Genomic DNA, 8926 nt, shown 5'->3' with positions numbered 1-8926 from the left:
TAAAACATAAAACTTGGTGGACATAATTCAGTCCATATCACCATGAAACCATCACTGCAATTAAGATAATGAATATATCTGTCACCATCATATTGTCCTTGTGTCTCTTTGTCATCCCACTCCCCCAAAACCTGTTCCTATTTAACAACAGTTTTGCTTTCTATCACTGTAGATTAGTTTACATTTTTTGTTTGATTCCATACAAATAGAATCCTATAGTATGTACTCATTTTTTGCCTGGCTTTTTTTACTCAGCATAATTACTTGCAATTCATCTATTTTGTTGCATATATCAATAGTTTATTCCTTTTTATTGCTGAGCAGTATTCCATTGGATGGATGTACCACAATGTGTTTATTCATTCATCTGTTGGTGCTACTTGGATTGATTTCAGTTTGTTGACTATTATAAATAAAACTGTAATGAACATTCATGTGCAAATACATAGTCCTTCCTTATCTGCAGATTCAGTTACCTGCAGTCAACTGCAGTCCAAAAAATTACATCACTACTCTTGTGATTTGGGGCCATTATTAAGTAAATAAGGGTTACTTGAAAACAAGCACTGTGATACTGCAAGAGTTGATCTGATAATCCAGATAACTAAGTGACCAGTGGCAATATGAGCAGGACAGGGCAGGAAGGCAATAGATTTCATCACGCTACTCAGAACAGTACACAATTTAAAACTCATGAATTGTTTATTCCTGGAATTTTTCATTTATGTCACAATGTCTACATCATTTCCCTCACTTCATCTCATCACATAGGCATTTTATCATCTCACATGATCACAAGAAGAAGGGTGAGTACAGTACTATAAGATATTTTGAAAGACCACATTCACATAACTTTTATTACAGTATATTGTTATAAGTATTTTATTAATTAGTAACTGTTCTTATTTTTATTTTTTCATTATTTATTGTTAATATCTTACTGTGCCTAATTTGTAAGTTAAACATTATTATAGTTATGTATGGAAAAAACATAGTGTATATAGGATTCAGTACTATTGCAGTTTCAGGCATTCGCTGGGGTCTTGGAAAGTATCTCCCTCACATACTGGGAGACTACTGTATCTGTATCGACATATGCTTTTATTTCTCTTTGGTAACTAATTACCTAGGAGTAGAATGGCGGGGTCATATGATAGCTGTGTGTTTAACATTTTCAATCTTTTTTTTTTTTTTTCTGGCTGCTGGCCACTTTGGGGATCTGAACCCATGACGTTGGTGTTACCAGCACCACACTCTGACCAAGTGAGCTAACAAGCCAGCTCTGTTTAACTTTTTAAGAAATTGGCAAATTGTTTTCCAAAGTAGTGTAAGATCCGTGCACCATGCACAAACCCCACATGCTGGGATAGCTCACCTCACAAAGACCATGAGACAGAGTCCAATGCAATCAAGCAAGAGGAGTTTATTTCCAGCATGCTTGGGTCACTCAGCATTCAAGACATAAGTGACCCCCAATTTACAATACAAGCAGCTTTTATACAGTTTTTCTGAACAGATCTTGTGACGGATGAGTTGTTGGTTATCTGTGGCACCTTTAGGTTTACAGGTGGGCTTTAGCAGGCTGGCACCCCTATAGTATATTTCTCAATCGTTTATCTTCCCCGGGTCCTGGCCAGGTGGCCTTTAGATAAGGAACCAGTCATTTCCTGGAACTGGGTGGGGGCTATTAATGTTTAGTGTGCTCGGGCCTGACCCTTGCATGGCCCCTTAGAAGCTGCTTTGCTTGAGCATTTGTTACAAGACTGCGTACATTAAGGTTATATTTTTCTACAATTCTACTACAATTTTCTATGCCCCCCTACAGTAGTTGTACCATTTCACATTCCCACTGACAGTATATGAAAATTCCAGTTGTTCTACATTCTCACCAACACTTGAAATGGTCAGTCTTTTCAATTTTAGCCATTTTTTAGAGGTGTGTAGTGGTATCTTACATACTCTGGATACAAACCCTTCATCAGGTATGTGGTTTGTTAATATTTTCTAGCAGTCTGTGCCTTATCTTTGCATTCTTCTAAATATCTCTCAAAGAGCGTACATTCTGGCAGTGACTACTTAGTCCTGGGCTTGGCAGATTTGTGCTCCTTTCTTTCCAGACCTGAGGCCTCTGCCGCAAACATGCTCTGCTAGATCCTTGATGAGATTAAGAAGAATACAAGATCGATCCCTGCTAAAGTCAGAATGTTTGTATCCCCCACAAATTCATATGTTGAAACCTAATCCCCAATGTCATAGTATTAAGACATGGGGCCTTTTCAGAAGTGATAATGGGATTAGTGCCCTTATAAAAGAGGCCCAAGGGAGCTTGTTTACCTTTTCCACCAAGTGAATAGACAGCGACAAGTCGCCATCTATGAGAAATGAGTCCTCACCAGACACTGACACCATGATCTTGGACTTCCCAGCTGCCAAAACTGTGAGAAATAAATGTTGTGTATAAGCCACCCAGTGCATGGTTTTTTCTTATATCAACCTAAATGGGCTAAGACAATCCCCCTCATCATATTTATTGGAGCTGGAGGTATTGGAGCGCACTGTACGTCTTGTTTCTCACACTGTTGAACCTACATGTCAGTTTGGACAGAAAGAATAACCCAGAACCCCGGAACAAACTGGGTCCCAACAATCAATACAGGTTCTACTTAGTGAATGTGAGCAACAGCAAACTGAAGAATGAAAGCCTCAATTTCTAAATGAAATATTTCATTATAAAGCTGTTTAGAAGGGCTTCCAGAAGTTATCCACACAATTTGCCACGTAACCAGAAAATATTTCTCCTCTAAATGCACAAGGTTTATGATGGTGTATTGTGTTGGGGTTTACACTGATTAATAAATAAAATTTGAGAGGAAAAAAGAATACATGTTCTTAATTTTTATAAAGTACAATTTATCAAGAGTTTCTTTTGTGGACTGCATCTTCTGTTGTTGTACTAGGAAATCTTTGTCCAACCCAAGGTCACAAAGATTTTCCCTTGCATTTTCTTTTAAAAGTTTAATAAATTTAGGATTTACACTTATGTTTATGATTCATTTTGAGTTAATTTTATTATATGATGTGAAGTGTGGATCAAGGTTCATTTCTGCTGCATTTGGCTATTTTTATTCTAGCACCATTCACTGAAAAGACTAACCTTTTTAAAGTTTAATTTCCCTTGCAACTTGTTGAAACAATTGACCATATACAAGGGTACTTTAAAAAGTTCGTGGATAAAAAAAATTTAAAAAACAACAAAAAATAAAATTTAAAAAAAAAGAAAAAATTTATGGAAAGATTTGTATAATCTTTTAATTCTATGTTTCCATGAACTTTTTGAAGTACCCTCATATGTATGGGTCTACTACTGGACTCTATTTTGTTCATTTGATCTATTTGTCTACCTTTACCTCAATGTCTCCACATTACTATAGCTTAATTATTAGTCTCAGAATCAGGTAGTGTAAGTCCTTCAAATTTGTTTCTCTTCTTAAAGTTATTTTGACTCTTCTAAGTCTTTTGAATTTCAATATAAATTTTAAAATCAGTTTGTTGGGTTCTACAAAAAAGCCTTCTGGGGACTGTTTCGACGGTAGTGGGTTATCAGAACTTATTAACGTTAGTATCACTAAAGTTGGTATTCAATTTCCCACTGCTAAAGTTAACTGGCCTTTAAGAAAAGAAAAAAAGCCTGCTGGGATTTTGACTGGGAATGCAATGACTCTATAGATTAATTTGGAGAGAACTGGCATCATAATAATATTGAATCTTCTGACCCATGAGCACAGTGTATCTCTCTATGTACTTAGGACTTCTTTAACTTCCCTCGGAAGTATTTAGTGAGCAAATCTTGCAGATTTTTAATGAAAATTCTTCCCAAGTGTTTCAAAATTTTAATGCTATTGCAAATAGAAGTACAATTGATTTTTGTACATTAACCTTGTATCCTGCATCCATGCTAAACTCACTTAGTAGCTTTAGTAGCTTTTTAGTAAATTCCATAGGATGTTCTACATGGACAATCAAGACAGTTTTACTTCTGTTCTGATTTCCACGTGTTTTGTTTTTTTTGTCTTATTGTACTGGCTAGAAATTCAATACAACGTTGAATAGAAGTGTTGAGTGAATATCCTTGCCTTGTTCTTGAGTTTATGGGGAAAGCACTCAGTCTTTCTCCATTAAGTATGATGTTAGTTGCAGATTTTTTTTACAGATACCCTTTAAGATCTTCTGACCCATGAACATATATCTGAGGTGGAGAAGTCTGTTGAATTTTTTTTTTTCCTTGTAAACCATGAATAAATTTTAGAATTTGTTGATTTTTTTTCATCTATTGAAATAATTATACAGTTTCTTTTTATTTTTTAGTCTCTTACTGTGGTGAATTATATTGCTTGATATTTAAATGTTAAACTAACCTTGTATTCCTTGATAAACCCCAGTTGGTCATGATATATCATTTTTTTTTTTTTAAAGATGACCGGTAAGGGATCTTAACCCTTGACTTGGTGTTGTGAGCACCACGCTCAGCCAGTGAGCGAACCGGCCATCCGTATATGGGATCTGAACCCGGGGCCTTGGTGTTATCAGCACCATAACACCGTACTCTCCCGAGTGAGCCACGGCCGGCCCATGATATATCATTTTTATTTATCACTAAATTTAAATTACTAACATTTAAGAATTTTTGCATCTATGAGGGTACGTCAAAAAGTTTGTGGAAAAATAAAAGATAATATAAATCTTTCCGTGAAACTTTTGAAGTACCCTCATATGTTTATGAGGGTTATTGGCCTATACTTTTCCTTTCTTGTAATATCTTTGTTTGGTTTTGGTATCAGGGTAATGCTGGACTTATGGAATAAGTTGGGAAATATTACCTTATTATGGGCTGAACTGCATTTCCCAAAATCCGTATGTTTAAGCCCTTCAGTACCTTAGAATGTGACTGTATTTGAAGATAGGGTCTTTAAAGAGGTAATTAAGTTAAAATGAGGTCATTAGGTTAGGTCCTAATCTAATATGACCAGTGTCCTTATAAGAAGAGGAAATTAGGACACAGACATATATAGAGGGAAGACCATGCGAAGATGCAGGGAGAAGGTGGCTGTCTACAAGCCAGGAGAGAGGCCTCAGAAGAAAACAATCCTGCCAACACTTCAATGTCAGAATTCTAGTCTCCAGAATCGTGAATAAATAAGTTTTCTTCTTTAAGCCACCCAGTTTGTAGTACTTTGTTACAGCAGCCCTAGAAAACTAAGACATACTTCTTCATTTTTCTGGAAGAGTTTGTGTACAATTCTCATTATTTCTTTAAATTTTCGGTAGATTCAACAGTGAAGTCATCTGGGCCCAGAGTTTTCTTTGTGAAACAGTGAACTACAAATTCAACTTAAAAAAAATAGATATAGGCAATTCAGTTTATCTATTTTTTTTTTAAAAAATTGAAACATAATTGATTGTACTTATCTGTGGGGTGGAGAGTTGAGTATTTCTTCTCAAGTGAGCTTGGTATATGACTTTAAGAACCATCTCATCTAAATTGTGGAATTTGTTGCCAAAAAATTGTTTATAATATTCCTTATTATTCTTTTAACATCTGTAGGATCTGTAGTTATGCCACCTCTTTCATTCCTGATAGTGGTAATTTGTATCTCGTCTTTATCCCCCTAATCAGTCTTGCTGAGAGGTTTATCAATTTTATTAATTTTCACAAAGAATCACCTTGTGGTTTCATTAGTTTCCTCTTGTTTTTATTTCATTGTTTACGATCTGATCTTTATCATTTTTTGTCTTCTAATTTCTTAAGATGGAAACTCTAAGTTGATTTGAGACTTTTTCCCTCTAACATAAGCATTCAGTGTTAACATTCCCTTAAGAGCTGCCTGCATCCCACACATTTTGATGTGCTTTGCATTCATGCAGTTCAAAATAATTTATTTCATTTTTGATTCATTTTTTTGATCCATGTGTATTACTAATTTCCAAACATTGGAGATTTTCCAGATGTATTTGCTACCAATTTTTAAATTTAATTCCACTGTGGCCAGAGAACATACTTCACATGACTTGAATACTTTTACATTTATTGAGACTTGTCTTATGGTCCAAAATATGGTCAATCTTGGTAAATATTCTTTGTGCACTTGGAAAGAATTGTATTCTGCTGTTGTTGGATATGCTCTTCCATAAATGTCAATTAGGTCAAAATGGTTGATCATGTTGTTCAAGTTTTCTATGTCTCTATTGATTATCTATTACTCTATCAATTATTGAGAAAAGGGTGCTAAAATATCCCACTATTAAATTTATTACTCATTGAGATTCCATCAGGAATTTTTTCCCTCATGTATTTTGAAGCTCTGTTATTTTGAATAGGATGTTAAGTGAGAAATCTAGGAAAAGTTTGGGGCACCGAAAAACATAGGCTATGGATGAGTAAATGATAGACCTCGGGATTAGATTATATTGGAGGATAGAGAATATCTGGCCCACATACTGGCTCTAATTAGAGTGACTTATTTTTAGGCTTTGCAGTCCAGATTAATTGCCCCACCTAGGTTACTGTATCTATTTTAACCAAAGTATAATGCATGTCAAGACAAAGAATCAAAAGAATTATAAAAAATATTAGGTTGAATCATATGGAGTTGTCAACATTTGCCTCTGACCTATAAAAATGCTAATTTCTCACAAAGCAAGGACGTTTATTCATTACAGTTTGTTCGGAACAGTGAAACACTGGGAGTAATCTAAAATGTCAAATAATAAATCATGCCACATTCATATCATGAAATTAAAATTGTTTTAGATTATGTAATAACTCACTCCCTTTGTGTTCTCATGAATTCTTGATTTAATGTCAGTTTCATGACATTAAATTCCATCTGTATATGCTGGCAACTCCCAAATTTATATATGAAGTCTAGACATTGCTCCCCAAATCCACAATTTCTCGTTCATCATCTCCACTTGGATACCTAATCAATATTTGAAGTTCAACATGTTCAAAACTGAACTGCTGATCTTTCTCCAAAAACTATTCTTCGCACATCCTAACCGTTCAGTTAACGGCAATTCTAGCTGCGTGCTTCCTGTTGTTCAGGTTGAAATCCTTGAAGTCTTCTTGACTCTTCTTTCACTCATAAGCCATCTTCAATTTATCAGGAAATTCTCTGGCTGTAGCTTCAAAATACACACAGCATCCAACACTTTTCACCACTTCCATTGCTATCATCGTGGTCTTCTTTCCCTCAGATGGCATAAATGCTCCTAACCTCATTAATTGCAGTTAATCAATATTTTAAAGGGTGGTGATGAAAACTGTATACATCTGGACCAAGTTCAAATAAACATGGCAGACAATGTCTGTTCTAAACTAAACCATTGCCTCATAAAATTTGGAGACCTTTGCCTTATCTCCTCATCGTTTCCTCCTGCATTTTCCTACTCCCCTCCCTTGTTTCCTTTTTAACTAAGGAACTAAACCATGTTTGGCAGTTACTAATTTGTCACCTCTCAGCTTCAAATCTACTCTTCACTGCCTACTTAGCGATAATGGAGCTAGACCTTGTTGTAGACATTTTTCCTTTGCCAGCTGGCATAATGTTAACCTTTGTAAGTAGAATGCACCGGAGGAGGAAGGGGTTTCTTATTCTGGTACGCTCTCCTCTGCAGGCTCCTACAGCATACAGCTCCTGGCTCATGTGATATTCAGCAGCCAGCCTCATCTAGCATCCCCTTGGATGACTGCAGTGAGTTTTACAGGTGCAGCACTTCTCCACGGATGGCTTCCCTGGCACCCACTCCAGTGGCTTCCCAGCAAGTTCAGGGGTATGTCACCTCCCCATGCCGCCTTCCTTGGCACCTGATGGCAGATTCCAAACAAGTCCCACTGGTGCAGCATCTCAGTAAATTTCTTTGCCATCCAGTGGGTCACAGTTGTGCCATCTCTAAAAAAGAGGGGAAGGGGGAATGGGCTCTATCAGATTTGTTTGCCTCAGTCCTCGAGTCAGTGACTGATCCCTACAAATGCTATTCTTATACTCTTTAGATTTCCTCTTCTCATTTGGCAGGAAATTATCCATTATTCCAATTTCTTGTTATTGCTTGTGATAATCTTTGTTTTTTTTTCCCAAAGGGAATCTATTACTTTTATAACAGTCTCTTATGCTTTCTTGCCAGATGATGGCTTTGGAGCAGGTGATTTCTCATCTGGAGCTTTTTGTCCCTCCTGAGCTTTCAGAGGAGGTGCTGTCTTCTGGCCCGTGGCTTTCTGGGAAGGAACCTTCTGGGATGGAGCCTTCTTGCCTGTAGTGGTCATCTTTTTTGCAGCAGGCGCTTTTTTGGGAGAAGCTTTCAGGAAAGCTGCTTTTGAAGTTTCTTAACTTCATTCTTTTTTTTTTTTTTTTTTTTTTTTTTGTCTTTTTCGTGACCGGCACTCAGCCAGTGAGTGCACCAGCCAATTCATTCCTATATAGGATCCGAACCCGCGGCGGGAGCTTCACCGTGCTCCCAGTGCCGTACTCTCCCGAGTGTGCCACGGGCTCGGCCCTTAACTTCATTCTTGATTATTGTTTATTTTCTTTGCCTTCATGACTTTACAATGATCAAAATATGTCATTTGGGCTTTCCTTTCTCTTAGCTTCAACCTTCTGGCCCCATCTTGTGGATGCCCATTTTGTATTGGTATCAGCCTCCTGCCAGGCTTGTCATGTATTTCTGACGGGCATTGTGTGGGAACTTGAAGATGAAGTCAGTGAGCTGCGTGCATTGAAAGGCATGGCCTGTCTCCCTACCGGAGTGCAAGATCCATCAGCCAAAGTCCTGTTCTGATCAATAACATCTACAGTCATGACCAGCTTTCCATGATGAGGCCCACAGGAGACTAGGCCACCTGGCCAGTCTCCACAAAGCACCTAAACACCAT

The 8926-nt window shown here is 37.1% G+C and overlaps 1 pseudogene; it reads right to left on the bottom strand.

The window, feature by feature from the left end:
- Window positions 1-8164: 8164 nt before the first annotated feature.
- LOC134361247 (large ribosomal subunit protein eL14-like) lies at window positions 8165-8926 on the bottom strand (annotated as a pseudogene).

The sequence above is a fragment of the Cynocephalus volans genome, chromosome 12 (genome assembly GCF_027409185.1).
Source record: "Cynocephalus volans isolate mCynVol1 chromosome 12, mCynVol1.pri, whole genome shotgun sequence".
Classification (NCBI taxonomy): domain Eukaryota; kingdom Metazoa; phylum Chordata; class Mammalia; order Dermoptera; family Cynocephalidae; genus Cynocephalus; species Cynocephalus volans.
The sequence above is the reverse complement of the archived record's forward strand: the minus strand, read 5'-3'. Positions and strand labels throughout refer to the sequence as shown.